This window comes from Cuculus canorus, chromosome 4 (assembly GCF_017976375.1).
Source record: "Cuculus canorus isolate bCucCan1 chromosome 4, bCucCan1.pri, whole genome shotgun sequence".
In the NCBI taxonomy this organism is placed as follows: Eukaryota; Metazoa; Chordata; class Aves; order Cuculiformes; family Cuculidae; genus Cuculus; species Cuculus canorus.
Genome location: NC_071404.1, coordinates 8,379,303 through 8,395,253, shown reverse-complemented (window position 1 = coordinate 8,395,253; position 15,951 = coordinate 8,379,303). Strand labels below are relative to the sequence as shown.

General features: G+C 37.2%; 1 protein-coding gene across 2 annotated transcripts in view; it reads left to right on the top strand.

Annotated features, from left to right (window-relative positions):
- The window catches only part of CTBP1 (C-terminal binding protein 1), a 252,000-nt gene that overhangs the window by 42,255 nt on the left and 193,794 nt on the right, over positions 1 to 15,951 (top strand). The window lies entirely within an intron of this gene.

Sequence of the window (15,951 nt, the reverse complement as noted above, 5' to 3'; positions counted from 1 at the left end):
CCTTTCTCTGGGTGGCCTTAGGCTGCTCTGAGCAGCTTGGGGCAACTCGTGGTAGGCTTGGTGAAGTGAGAGAAGATCAGATCTCCTGTTTTCCACTGCAGTAGGAAAGAGGAGGTGGAGATCCAGTGCTGGCATGCAGAGAGACAGGAGAAAGACAAACAGCTGTGCAATACAAATGATGAGTGAACTCCCAACAAGCCGCGGAGAAAGACTGACTCTGCATATCTCTTCTGCAAGGAAAAATTAGCTATATCTTGTCATCCTCTCTCTGACTTGCTTCCCAAATGCAGAAGGTGCACTCTGGAAGAAGGAGGCCAGAGACTTAGATCTGAACGTCTTGAACGATAAAATCTATCTGTATGTGAGGTGAAGTGGATGGGGTTGAACATTTCTACACTTGCATACTGCCATTATTTTCCTAAGGCAAGAGCTGGATCTTATTAAAACAACTGGTAGTACAGGGATTTTACAACCTGGTATTTTATTGATCAGCTAGAATGGAAATTCTTGCATAAATGGAGAGCAAGCTTTATAAAATCTTTAGCCATGCATTTTCTAATTTTTTTCCCCCATTGGACATTTTATTGCAAAATAATAGTTCAAAATTAAGGTCCTTAATTAACAAGTAAAGAACTGACCCAACGCCAGCAACAACTGAATTACTAATATTTTAGGCCATCTGTTGTAGAATTGTCAGATCATTCAGAATTTGACATTTTACTCCCTTTATAGAGATAATTTTCATCTAGATCTTGACACAGAGGAGCTAACAATATCAGTTTAGATATTTAACATTGTCAGATAAAACAAAAGCACATGTACTTTTGGTCTGTTTTAAGACCTGATTTTTTTAAGGAGACCATTTTTCATTTGTTTTGAACTGTAATATAATTGCAGATGTACTTGTCTTGGAGTGTTGAACTCCTGATGTTATTTATTTGAGCAAAAGTCATTTACATTTTCAAACCAGCAGTCAACTTCTGCATTTACCTGTCCTTGGCAGAAATTAGTTCCCATGTTTTTACATGCAGATTTCATAACAATTAACTGAGCTATAGTTTTACCTAGTTTAAAATTCCTTTATGCACAGTAAATTAAAATATAAAGAACATAATGGTTATCATGAGACTATAAGGTGTTCTGTACACTGTTGGTGCTTTACATGTGGAAATCCTGTGACTGTGTTGTAGACCACGGTTTGCTTCTTGTTTGAATATTTGTTTTAAGAGGGTTCTAAAACCAAGAACTTATTTTATTGCCTACTTGCTTTGTTTTCACATTCACTGCAAAATAAATACAGATAAAGTGGTATTGATCAGGTGAATGAAAAGTGGGAGAGCCATGTAAGCAGTTATACTGCAAATTGTAATAGATGTTATTTTACGAAATTATTATTATTTCATGTTATTTTGATACAATTGCTAAAATACAATTTTGCAGACTAAATACATTAGAAAATAGTAGAACAACACATCATTTACTCCTTACTTCTGGGGCAGCAAAGCTGGAAGTGCATCATGTTTCAGCAACTCAACTGAAAAGCGAAGTTGTGGGTGCATGTATTTGTAAGCCTTTTGTTTGTTGCTTGCAGCTAAGGATACTTTGTTAGTAACCTTTTAATTGCAGCAAATTAGATGGTGAAAAAGTGATAATCTGTCTAATGTTACTTTATCAAACACCTGTAAAAATGTACTGGGCATCTGTGCTAAAAGATGAAAATTAAGTTCAAATTTTGATGGTTTTGCTACTCTTGACATTGTAGGCTTTGGCAGTTACTTCACTTTTTGACTTTAGCAGAATGTTTCAATGAAAGACTTTGAGGACTAAGTCTATCCTGATGTTTTTATGAGTTACTTAATATTCTTTTTTTGAGTCTGGAATCCTTGTACTGGGTTCTTTTGGCATTGCTGCGGTCCTAGCCATACTCCATGAATCCTGTTACAGTGCTCTTCATGCTTGGTCTGGTGGCTGTTGACCTCTGATGTATTTGAGTTGCTCAGATTATTTTGGCCCAAATTGACAGCTCATGAAAGTTGGGGTTGGACAACTCAGGCATCTTTGTAATGAGATGGCAGATACTCCTCCCCATGTAGAATGGGTCAGTACGTCATGCAATGTAAAATATATTTTCAAAATTAGAAATGTTTTCCTTGTTCCTGTAGAGCATTACGATTAAATCCTGTACAGACTGAGGAGGAAAATGTTGTTTTTTCTTAGTTGAAGTGTAACACTAGCATCTCCTTGTGTTTGTCTTAGAAGGAGAATTGGAGTTGTCTCCTCTGAAGTTTGTTTTGAATTTGGTCTTTGGAAAAGCCTCTTTTGGGTTTTGTCTCCCTCGTTTTCTGAAGACAGAACAATATTGTCTGGCTATTTTGGTTCTAATTATTAAACTTTGAAATGGTTCCGAGTGTTTTAGTGGAGGTGCTGATGCTGTGAAAGTGAAAAAAGGCAATTGGTAACCTGTTCTGAATCACTTTTATACAGGCTCTTGTATTTAAAAGGAGAACCAGTTTCACTCCGTTCTTATGTCTTCTTCCAGAGATCTGACCTGATAATCTAGGCAGTTTGATGGCTTTAGGAGCTTTTTTTCCCTAGCTAGCAGTGTAGCTAGAATCCATGAAGGGGTAAGAAAAAAATCTGCAGAGTGAGTTCAGGAGTCCTCTTGAGGAGGAGGTGAGGAAGTTGTAGTAAGAAGAGAGGACAGCAAGTATTGTGAAGCTCTAAAAATAAGGAAAATGTGAAATACTAGGGTTTCCCACATATGAAAGCAGATTCCAAGAGCAGTTTTTTTGCCGTGATTCTTGCAGATATTCTGATGAACACATTTTGAGTAGTGTTTTTGGAGTATCAGGGCTGCAGAAGTTATGAACAACTTGGGCTACTGGTAATCAAAAGTAGCACAGCAAGTCTTTCATAGAAGTCATCTGTGTTTTCCCTCTTTTAGGCAATACTGCAAGGCTCTGTTTTCTTTCCAGTACTCTGATTCCAGCCAACTACCATTCACTCAGCATTAACGGGGGAGCTCGTAGTACACCAGGAATCAATGGGAAATTCATCTAATTTATGTATATTTTTATCTAGACCTTTTAAAAAGTCAGCATTGTGGCAGAATGTGCCCTGGAAAAGCAGCATGTGGTACTACTGAGGGACCTGCTGATGAGTGGTGAGTGGATGTCTCCTCTCATTCTCAGTGACAGTGTGGCATTCTCATAGACAAGAAATGTCATGCTTCTCCCTGACAGGAGATCAGTACGCTAAAATAGGTCTGAGTTTCTTGAGGAAGCATCTTCAGTGTATAACGACACAATATGCCACTACTACGTCTCTTCTATGAGAAGTTGTACAAGGAGTAATTTTGTTTTTTAATTGAATCATTTACTTGATAACTAGTTAAATGGTTGGAGGATGTGAAGTGTAGTAGCTTGGGTGCTGGGTATAATATGAAATGTTACTTCTTGTCTCACATTTGCTTCTTTCATCCAGAACTAAGAAACATGTCGAGTCACCTTCCCTGGAGGTGTTTAAGGAACGGGTGGATGAAGTGCTTAGGGACATGGTTTAGGGAGTGTTAGGAATGGTTGGACTGGATGATCCAATGGGTCCTTTCCAACCTTGTGATTCTGTGATTCAGAAATGCAAGCTACTTCATCTGGCTTTCAGTCGTTTTACATCTTTTCTAAAAGTCTCTGCTTAGCTTGTGAGAGAATATTAGATTCACGAGTTTGGTCTTATCTTCAAGATGTAAAATGTTATGACCTCGAGATAGTTTAAAACGTTTAGATAAAAAACACCCTCTTCAGTACCAGAATCATTCTAATTAATCAAGAAGAGCTAGCCTTCAAGTTAATATGGGCTGGAAATTTTATTTCCTAGTGCAATGTAGGACTGAAATGAATTTCCATTAAAGACTATTAGGGTCTTATCACTTTCCAGACCAACTGCCAAGTGGACTTCTTGCTTGATCTTTCTTCTGTAATAAGATACAAACCAGCATATATGTTCAAACAAGGAAACTAAAACTAGCAGGCTGCACATACAGCTCTTTTCTCAGATATGAGAGAGAATGAGCTGTGAAAATTTATAGTTACTTCAGTCATATTGCACAAAGGTACTGACATACTGTGATGAATTAGTTGTATTAAAACCTTTGTGGAACAAACCAAGCATTTGGACCAACTTCTTATGCCAGCTTTTAGGTATACATGATGTAGGGAACTTGTGTTCTGACCCGTGCGTGAAGAATCTTCTTAAGATTTTGAACATGTACCTGATGACTTAAATGAGTGAAAATGTAATAGTCTGTTTGTTCCCTCCTGAAAATTTCGGAATTGTTTTACAGTAAAGTAACTGTGCATTGAAGAGCAGCTTGAAAACCAGACGAACTGCTGCTCTGTGACATTTTAGAGCTCTTGATCATGACTTTTGAATGCAGAGATAAAGAATGTGATTCTCAAACTTTTAAGGTCCTTTCCCTTGAGAGAAACTACATCTTGCTACTGTGTGTGAAACGAAGGGGGGGAAATCCAGTTTAAAAACTCTACCCCCTGTATCTCTCTGAAAAGCAAGTTTTGCAGAACTCCATAGCGAAGCAGCCTGCAGTGACTCCACTCCAATTCTCTCCTCTGCCTTCCCTCTATGGAGTAAAAGAGCAGGTGAGCTTAGATGCTGAATATAGACAAAACGTAATAAATCTGGAAAATGAGTAGTGTACTGTAGTGTTGGGTACACATACACAGTTGTCAGTCAGTCTCAGATGTGTGAGACTACCTAATTGGTCTTTTAATTCTTTGTTTTCCCACACTTAAAATTGAGTTAGAGCATACTCTATCCTAGCCACTAGCATTAATCTTCTACATAAGCAATTCCTGTAATTGCAATTTAGATTGCTTATAGAATTTAGCAAGGTGTGAAAATGCTCTGTATTACTGTGATTGAGATGGGAGTGTAGTTGGCTGGAAATTTCTTAATGAAATGTCATGTCAGGAGATGTAGATTGACACCAAAATGTGGGGAAAAGAATTACCAATCAAACAATTTCTCTGGTTGAGTATGCAAGTTCTGATTGCTGGAGGATGGTTGGTTGTGCCTTTGGGGCTAAATAGCCATTTCTTGGAGCCCGGTGATGGAGCCGCAGTGGGAAGTGATCTGGTAATTATACTTTTAGGAGTTTTTGTAGAACTCAATAGTATTTTCTGTTTGTATAGTGTGTAGTCCAATAGCTTCTTTTTTATAGCTGCAATTTACAGCACTGGCAAGACGCTTTTGATCTGTAAAATGTAGCATTGTCTTGTGGATATGCATATGTGGATTCCCTGTCATTGGAAGTATCCAAGGTCGACTTGGATGGGGTTTTAAGCAACCTGATCTAGTGAAAAATGTCCCTACCCACAGCATTGGTGTTGGAAGTAGATGATCTGGAAAGGTATTTCCAGCCCAAACCGTTCATTGCTTTATAGAACTGTAGGTGAAGGTACAAAGTTTGACAAAGGTGGCTTACCTGAAAACACAAAGAGTAATACTTTTAAAGTAAGTGGAACCGCTTGTTTGGTCTCTTATCACCAAGGTTTTTTTGCTTAGTAATGAGGGAAAACATTTTGGCAATATCTAGTGTTACACTTAGAAATTTTTTTCTTCCTTGTTCTTGATGTAGCTACACCTCCTTGTTAACGAACTTCAGCTTTTCTCCCCTGCCCAAACATCTAAAAGGTTTATGTACCAGGTGTTTAATTTTACAAATTTTTGTAAAAATTTTACATTTTTATTATTAAAAATTTTATTTTGTAAAATACAAAATTTTACAAATCTTTGACAGAATTGTCAAAGAAATGTAGAAAAGCTGTTGCTAGAGTGTTATTAATGGTTTTGTATAACTTGCACAATTCAGGACCTTTTAAATGGTTAGGGGAAATGCAGAGTAAGTGCATCCGATATTTACCATTTTGTTACTTTTAGGTGGTGGCAATTGTCTTCTCTCATTAAACTGGGAGAAGGAAATGGTTCATAGTTTTCACTGTATTTCTTAAAATACGCATGTATTAGGTGTATGGCTATGTACAATTTTTTTAAGGTACTTTTGTAATCTATGTATTACTTAAAAATGTAGTTTCACCAGGACACCTCAGGAAGTGAGTTAATCCAGACCAGGTATCTTTTATTCTGACTGTGATGAGTTGCCATAGCGTTAAGAGTAGGAGCTCTTTTTTCAACCAGAGTATAACTGGAAGCAGAGTCTCTGGAAGCCTAATTATGCACAGTGTCTTCCCTCCCCCACCGCTTACCTCTCAAAAATGTCCTACATGAAGAATGTCTGGTGTATCCCATGTCGTGCTGTAGTACTGCACACTTTGAAAATACAAGATGTTAGCTTTTTGTATGGAAAAAGTTTATATTCTCAGGTTTGCAAACAGCTTAAAAGAAGGCTGTTGTTGTGATATTGATACTGCTAATGGAGTGTTGCTGCCACAGGGCAGTAACATGGGCAAACTAAAATGTGGTCAAGAATTGTTTTTGCCTCATTTGAATAAGGTTATTTCGCTAAAATACATATTGGGTACAAAAGCAGTTTTGAAGAAATGAGGTGCAATCATAATATTTAAGTTTACTGTTCAAGGGTACTCAGTCTCAAAAAGTGTTTCCCCAGTACTTAGTGTGCTTTCTTATAGCAGGATGTGTGCACCTGTATGACATAGTAGGCTTTTTGGTGCAGAAACACCACCAATGCAGGACAGTTCTTTTTCTAAGCTTTACTAGCTGTAACTAACTTTCTAACCTCAATGTCTTTAGGCATAGTTTCTTACCCATTTCAGAATATAACTTTGTTCTTTTTTCCCCACTATTTTCTATTGAACAAACTTATGTTATTTTAATCAGTAGTTTTAGTCTGTAAAGCACAGGTTTTTGGGCATCCATACACTACTTCTAGTAGTACAAGATCTGTGACAGAAGAACCAGTTTCACACGTGGAGTATGCATGCGGTCCACGTGCCTGGCATTTAGATGTGAGTTTGTGTCTTTTCTTGGATAAAAAAAAAATAAGGGCAATAAATCAATAAAAGGTTAAAAGTAATCTTTTCTCCCTGCTGGTTCAAATCCTTTCTAGCCATAGAGATTCATGAAATGCACCAGTAATTGTTTCCTTTCCTAGAGAATTCATTAACAGAGGCATTAGCTTTTTTATTGTCATGAGTGATGACTAATTCTTTGCATCCTGTTATGCTTTCTCAGGTGCATTAAAGTAATACATATTATTGATTTTGAGTTTCTGATTCACATAATGAAAATCTTGTTTTGAATTATTTTTCGTAGAGGCGGTTCAGCTTTGCTGCTGTTGTCTCTCAAAATCCCCAAGATATTTTTTTCCTTCGTTTACAGTTACTGTCTCTTGTATCCAACTCTCCAAAAGCCAAGGGAGCCTTTCAGCTCTTCAGCCTGTTCAGAAAAAAACTGAGTGGAGATTGATCTTCTTTCAATGTTATTTTCTTTCATTTCAGACTTCAAAAAATACAGAAGTGGTTACTTTAACGCTTATCTAACAACCCACTTATTTGACATTTTTTAAATGGTTTGCCTTTGGGAGTTTTAAAGTACTTTGTTAAACAGTAGGTGTGGCTGTATCCGTGTGGGCGAGGGTACAGCTGTGTGTATTGCTTTACAAACCAAACCAGCAGTGAATGTAATGAAATGAAGAACGGACCCACCAGGCTGTGTGTCCCAGGTCTGCAAGTGCACTTTGCAAAGATGCGAACTCAACGTCTGAGTGAATCAGATTCATAATCTTAGAAAGATCACGCTAGTCTCATGATTACTTGGTCTCTTCTCCCAAGTAACAAGTGATAGGATGAGAGGAAAGGGTGTCAAGTTGTGCCAGGGGAGGTTTAGATTGGGTATTACGAAAAAATTTCTTTGTTGAGAGAATGATGAAGCATTGGAACAGGCTGCACAGGGAAATAGTGGAGTCATCATCCCTGGAACTATTCAAAAAGAGTGTAGATGTGACACTTTGGGCCATGGGTTAATAGGCATGGTGGTGTTGGGCTGATGGTTTTACTTGATCTTAGAGGTCTTTTCCAGCCTTAATGATTCTATGATTCTATGACTTTCATGTCCTTGAAATGTGTAAGACTGAGGCTTGTCACAATGCTAGTCTTTCTGAAGAAGCTTGTGCTGAATACGTGAATTGAAGTTTTTAAAAATACCGTTTGCTGAGAAACATAATTGTGATATTGCTCAATGAGTGTTTTCTGACACTAAGGATATCTTTTAAATTTTACTTAAATGTAGGTATCTTGGACAGATAGTATTGAATAATTTTCTGATCATAGTAGGAGCTTCTGAATGAGGTTTTACTCATGACCTAGAAATCTGAGCTAGCAAAGATGCTTCCCATCTGTCTGTAGTCATACACATCTGCAGTAATACATTTTCAGTAGTGAGTAATTTTTGGCTTCTGGACAGATCTATAATTGAGGAAGAATGCTGCTAAGGGGAAAAAAAGCTCTGGAAAAAACCCCAACAACTTACAGTGAAGACAAATATCTCATAAAAGAGCTTATAATGACAGAATTATCATCACAACCTCTTCTACTGTTTTCACCATGTTCCCTGTCAAAAAGGCCATTTTATAATCTTGTGCCATAAAAATAAGGCTTACAATTATCAAAATATTACACTATATTTTGGTACTAAAGTAATTTCACTGAAGATGTGGAAAACGTACAAAAAAGTTACTTGCCGTGTAACAGAACAGTGGACGGTAGATCAAAACTCCATAAACTTTGTTTTAATGTTGTGCTGACAAAGAGTATTCTTGGCCTTATTTTGAACATTTTATCAATAGGAAAAAAGCCTTCCTTGATAAATGTAGTATAAATTGCTGATGCAATTTAAAAAAAAAAGAGGTGTAAGTACTGCAGAGCAATCCAGTTTGCTTTGATTTTAGGTCATAAATACAGAATGAGAGACTCAGCTTCTACTCATAGCACATAGAACCCCATCCTAAAAAGAAGCAGGTTTATTTGCACTAGTGATGAATAAATTGCTGAACCAAATGCAAAGTCTTTTCATCTTAGGTGTGTGGTCCCACACCTCAGTATGTATCCGAAGAATGTGAAGGAGAGTGATGGTTCTGCGTTGGACATTGATGGAGCTGCTCATGCAGGGCTCTATCTTGTTCTAGCACACACAGAGCAGTACTTTAATGACTTGCTGTTGAATTTAAGGTTTGACACAATTCAGGATCAGAAATGTGACTTGCTAGTAGAGTATCGAGGAGCTTGGTCTCTTCTGCAAGCAGATCGATTGATGGCTTGGTGATACTGAGGAGGTACGTCTGCAAAGAACAGCAGGGAGTTCTTCCATCTGCCTGGCAAAGCTGTATGAAAATCTGATGACTGGAAGCTCAAGCTAAATTGACAATTAAGCAAAACTAGTCAGTAATAGAAGATACTTGTTGGTGGAAGATCATACCATGCCAACCTATGGCACTGGCAGTTTTTTAATTATGATGTTTTGCTAAATGTCTCTTATGGTCTATGTTGAAGAGATTCTCAGTTGTATAATTCCAGCAGTATCTTTTAGGCGTACTAAGTTGTTTCAATTTTATTGTGTTAGCATGTTTTTTATGCATCTCTGTGGACCTCACTTTCTGCATGGCTGGGTAAGTTAATTTTGTAGTATATTTCTGCATTTCCTAGAATGTAAGGTATGCCCATGTGTCGCAAGAGACTGTGGCTCCACCTGTCCTATGTCCTGTCTCTAAGATTGAACACTAGTGGATGCTGATGGAAAATGTTTGTCCTGCTCTTGCTCTTCATGAAGCGTCTCATTTCATGGCAACTGTTGGATGCTGAGCTAAATGGACCTTTCATTGGTGTGACATAGTGCAACAATTGCGATGTATAAGAACAAAGCAAGCATGTGCTGACAGTTTTTCTTGCCTTTGGCATTTACCTGCTCATGGGATTTCTGACCTGGGTTTCAGTTGTGGCCATTATCAGTGATGACTGATGGGTTTTCCATAAACTTGTCTAATTCCTTTTAAGAACCACTTAAAGTTTTGGCATCCAGGATACCTATGACACCAGATTTTAAAATTTAATTGCATACTCTATGACAAAGCTGCCTGTTGTTTTTAATATGCTGGCTTACTATTTCACTGCCTGCTCCCTACACATTGAATTGAGGCATGGTGCGTATTTTAGATGTGTTTGTTTTATTCACCACAGAGGTATCTTCTTCAGGCTGGGAAGTACCAGTGCATGTCTTTTTCTCCTTTTTCAGCAACCTGTTCCCTGCCTTGGACTGTGCTTACTGCCTGTCTTGGCACTTTTTTGCAGTTATCCATCTTTTTTTTGAGATGGATACATCTTAGGTTTGGGTAACACCATTATGTTTGAGGTTTTAGTCCTTTTCTGAATACTATTTAACCTTCTTTTTGGTGGCTAATTCAGTAATCACTTGATTTTGTGATTAGTTTATTGATCTTGAAGCTGCCTGTAGACTTTCTCTTAGACTGTACTGACATCTAATGGTAAGGCAAAATGGCTTGATCATGCTGAATGGCAAGATAAATTATCTGACAGGCAAATATAATTATATATTTTCTTCTTAATTCTGTATTAATTTTTGTAAGACAAGATGAAATAACTTCAATTTCTGCAGAGAAAGTCTGACCTATTATTTTTTCTTCTGGCAATCAATCTCTCTTTGTTCTGCTCTTCGAGCCACACTAAGTCTTAAATGCAGTTTAAATCTTTGCAAGAGTAGTTTTGAGTACAGTGAAAGCGATGTGCTGGTTTTATACTGCAGAAGTTTTTAATGTAAGTCACAGTGTCTCCAGAAAAGCATAGCAGCATGAAATAAAATCAAAGAAATCTTGCCCTGCAGAACTTTGGAATAGGATGTTCCAATGTTTTTGTAGCAGTCTTACTATTTCTGCATTTTGAAGAAACTCGCAAACGAAAGTCTTTGTCTTCTTTTTTTTTTTTTCCATTCCCCTATTTGAGTTCTAGTATATTTTTAATTGGGCATTTTTCAAACTCCTCGAGATAAGTACTGTTGAATAATAATTTTGAATGAAAAAAGAAAGAGTTCAGATATTAATTGTAACATTTTGATCTATGTTTTGGTGTAGTACGCTGGAGACATAAGTATCGCCCAACCGCCATTATGAACCACTAGTACTCTGATAAAAAATCTTCATCTTAGAGCTGGTACTGCTTCTACTGATATTATAAATGTTCAACTACAAATTGCAGAGTTTTTCCAAGTAGAATGTTTCTCTCCTACATTCTCCGCTTTATTTTTCCCATTCTCAGAGTTAGAGCCCATCTCTTTCCATAGATTCAGAAAGTTGACTTCTCTACTATGGAAATGCATTTTTGCTTTTATATGAACATTAAGTTGATTTCTCTGACTTAGCGCTTTTACATACCATTTTACTTTTTGCTGTTTATCAACTTTATATTATCCTCTCTTTTACCAAACTGTTCTGTACTAGAGAAATACTTTGAAATTTAGTTAAATTTCCATTTCTTAGTAATAGCTTTCTCACAGTTTGTTATCTTCAGTTGTCTACCCTGAAAAGGGGAAAACCTGAAACTTGAAACTTAATTTCTAAGGAACATCAATAATTGTTGTAGAGTGAGTAATTCTTATTTGTGATTGTGTATTGCATTAGGTTTACAGAAAAGCTTATTCCTTCATATTTTGGGAAGAGCAAAGACCATAAAATGGATTTCAGAATTTCAGGGCGTATGGTTTAAATTTGTACTCCAGTGCTTGGTTTTTAGCTGCGTAAGCTGGGGAACCGGTTGTAGCACAGAATATCTCGGATGCTAGGATTGTCTAACATCTAGCCACAAAGCTGGTGTGCATCCTGCTAGTCCTTCTGGTCATTTCACTGAAGAAAGACTCAGACATGTGTGGGTGGGGGAAGATGAAAAGAAAAAACATCCTAAGCCCCACAAAAGTGTTTTCTGTTTCTCATCTGTTCAGGTGAACAATGCAAGGTAGGGTATTCATATTGGCCGTCAAGCAGTTGCAACAGCAGTCGTGCAGAGGGCATCCTTCTGCTTGGTGAGCAGTCCATTACTGCGAGCGTGCTGTCACCAATGGCTGTGGCGGTTTTGCCATAAAGTCTTAGGTATGGGTGACTTGGATATAAGGAAGAAGTTGTTTACGATGAGGATGATGAGACACTGGAACAGTTGCCTAAAGAAGTTGTGGGTACTCCATCGCAGGAGATGTTCAAGGTGAAGTTCAATAGGGATTTGAGCAACGTTATCTAGTTTAAGATGTCCCTGCCCAAGGCAGGAGGGCTGGACTAGATGATCTGTGTACTAGCTAAAATGAACAATTACTGCAAAAAGTATAATTATTTAGTATAATGAAAATATTTATAATGAGGAACAGCATTTTCATTATCCTTACTGCTTCCAGGGCTCTACAGAATGGATGTTTTGAGGTTTGTGAGGTGTCATGGACAATAGAGATCTTATTGATTTGGGTGGCAAGGACAGAATTGTAAGTTATCAAGAACTTGTGGCAATGGTATATAAATTTGCTTACAGTTTTTCTTACAATAGCCTTATTTTCTACCTTTTGAAAGTAGATAGTAGAAAGAAAAAATATTTCAGTAACTTAATGTGGTTTCAGACTGAAGAACACTAATATTAGAGTGGTTAATTTGAGTGAGGATTGAGATTCCTAAGGGTAACATGAAGCTTCACAACTTTATTCTGGACATGTTAATGATCTATCAGTCTGATCTGTAAATTCTGTTTTGGGTTTCTTATGCTTTATCATCCAATTTGGGACAGCCTACAAATCCTTCCCGGTGAAGGAAGGTGGTGGTGAAGCAAAGGTAGAAGTCAGCCTTTTGCCATTCCTGCCTGTTTAGGTGAAAGTCTGTGCTCAGAAGAGTTTGTACTCAGACTCTTTTTGTGAGTAGGCTAACTAGTCAGAGTTTGTGTGTGATACAGTTGACGGTTTTTCTGTTTGGTTTTCCCCACCTGTTTGAATTCAGTAGAAACATGATCTCATCCATATCAAATTCTCCCCTTAGACTGATGCAAAGGAAATGGTCCTGCATGGCTTGCTGCAACCTTTCAGGTTTGAAGGGGGTCCTTCCCTAGCGATTTGGAGTCTGTGTCAACCTGCAAGTATTTGTATAATTAGCCAACAAAAAAGTTTGCCTTTTTAAACAATTTTAATTTCTTGGTTTTCTTTCTTTTCATCCTCTGTCTCTGGACAGAAGTTCATGGGTGTTGAATGGATCTTGCTTGAAGTATTCTCACAGCTTATGTTTGTCCTTTACTCCGTTAAACACTGCTGTCTGTTTGAAAACTGAAATCAAAGTTGACTTATTTACTTATCATTCCTGGTTTAGCCTGTAGGATTTGCTCACTCTCCTATAAAATGTCTGATATTTGATTTTCCTTTTATCTTAAAGTCTCAGAGTATAGCTCTTCCTTCCTCTAGAAGCAGCTAAATGCTCCAGATTGCAATGTCCAGAGGCATATTCTCTTTAAAAATATTTTTCAAATGCTGGAGTCATCCACGTAACTGAAAGAAAAACTTTAATGTTGGTTTCAACAATGTATAATTTAATCTAAAATTTGTGTAGTTCAAAAGGGTTCTGTACATTGATAGTACCTCGGATGGCTTCGTAGCTAATAATTGGCATATATAAGTAGCATATATTCTTAAATCACTTGGATTCTCACTTTATCTTAAAATATTGAACTACAGGAGTCTGATCTTAAATACTATTTGGTATTTTCTGTTCTGATTTTTAATTCATTGGGCAGTGTGCTTGTATTTTTAGTGAATTTCTCAAACAGTCATTCATGTTGTGGTTAGTAATTGCAGTAACTAATGCTCTCATAATTATAAGGCTTTTGCTGGGAAATGCTTCCCATATCATCTTCTCTTTGTGTTAGAACACAAAGTATAATGAAACTGTATCAGGGTTAAATTTAGAACTGTGTTAACATGTTCATTTAATTTTTTGCTAAAGAAATTTCTTTTTAAACTTATGACCACTTACTAAGAATAAAAATAATCTTAAAACAGTGTTTAAAAGGAAAAAACTTCTCAATTCATATGGTACACTTTGAAGCTACTGTAGACAGATAGAAAACATCTGGTGACACGTTCAGTGGTAGGTCAATAGTTACAGATGGTCTGGTTTTCACAGCTGTCATCCAGCTTTGTGTGTAGAATTATTACAGTGGAAAAAATCTTTTTCTGAATGAATAAACAAAACAGCACAGGGAGGAGGCCAGCAGGTAAACATGTTTCTACAAGATGGGAAATTAAATAACCTATGAAAAAATTAAACTAAGACTGGCATTTAAAATGTTCATTATGTTCTGGTTTCTGTTTCTCGTTCTCTGGATTTTTCTGTGGAATGAAGGAGATTATAAAACAGAAGTTATAAACAAATAAATTGAGCACTAATTTGGAACTGATCCACTATACAAGTTAGGAGTGTTGGCTTAAGGGAAGGCAGGTGGCCATAGCTGGCTTTAAGGTTTTAAAATGCATGTTAGAGTTGATGTAATACTTGTGCAGTCTTGTAACAGAGCCACATTCAGTATTGAAGAAAGCTGTACTTTGTAAGAATAATCAATATTGGGAAATCTAATAGAAAATTTCTAAAAAGGTGAAGTTGCTCTTGTTTTTAAAGAGGAAAAAAATGGGCTTATGTGTTCTTCATCAATTTTTCTTCTCCCGCTCTTGATGGGATCTTGCATCCAGCTGGAATCGGAAATTATACAAAACAGCAGAAGAGTCTTGAATTTGAGGATAAAGAAAAAGTGTGGAGGAGAAGTGAAGAAGAGGGTGAAGTTGAATAGTGTTAAAAGCATGATAAACATTGCACATTACCTCTATTTTTAAATGACAATAAACACAGAGAAAGGAGCTTTCTCTGTCCAAAAAGATAAGTCCAAATGCGCGAAGCAGGGTAATGCTGGTAAAGATAACTCTTTGAATGCAAATATTCTTAATACTCAAAATACTTTTCTTTATCATTTCACTCAGAGTGCATGAATCTTCATAATATGTTGATGAAATATGCTTATGTTTGGTTTTAGAAAAGTTTAGCCTCTAGAAAGAAATGAGCAGATTTCTAGGATCGATCACTTGTAAGGCCATTTAATGTCCTCCACTGATGTTGAAAGCTATTGGACATGAATAAAAAGAACCAGGGAAATGGATTATTTGGCTCATTTTGATGTGCACCGTGCTTGTAATACAGCATTCTGTGTTTGTTTCTCCAAATCTACTGAGATATATCAAGGTGGATAAAAGTGGTGCTCTGATGATGCTTTTTAGAAGGTCTATATACTTAGCTTTACCTCAACCACTATGCTCATGTGCGTTTTTATTATCTACTGCTTTGATCAGATTATTCTTGAGGGATTTTATCTCTCTCCCCATCCCCCTTCCTGCTTCTCTGTGGTTTGGCTTAGAACGCAGGCTGCTTGTTGCAATACTCTTCTGCAGTCTTGCACCGCTCCGAGGTGTCTGAAAAGTGCTTAGTTGTATGTACTGCCAAAGAGCTTGCCTAGTCATGCATGAACTTGCTTTAAATGCCATTTGGTTAATATAGATGTTGGCGTTTTGTATTGTCACTGTGATGCATTCCCTTTAATTGTTTCCTTCAGCTTCCAAGTATCAAACTCTGGCTTATTTCATCGTTGAGAGCTTAAAAGTTAAGACTGAGAAGAGTGGTTTTGCTCACTGAGAGCATTACAATGCAGAAGTGCAGCTTTCCAGTTTCATTCCAGGTGGACACTTTTCTGTCGTTTTACGGGAATCACGTACCTGTGCTTGCCCTAGACAGTGTCCTTAGCTAGTGGTGTGTTCAGAGGAAGGGGGAAAAGTATTTGAGTGTCAAAAGTCAGAGGACAACAGCTGTCTTGGAGCATTTCCTGTACTGGCTTG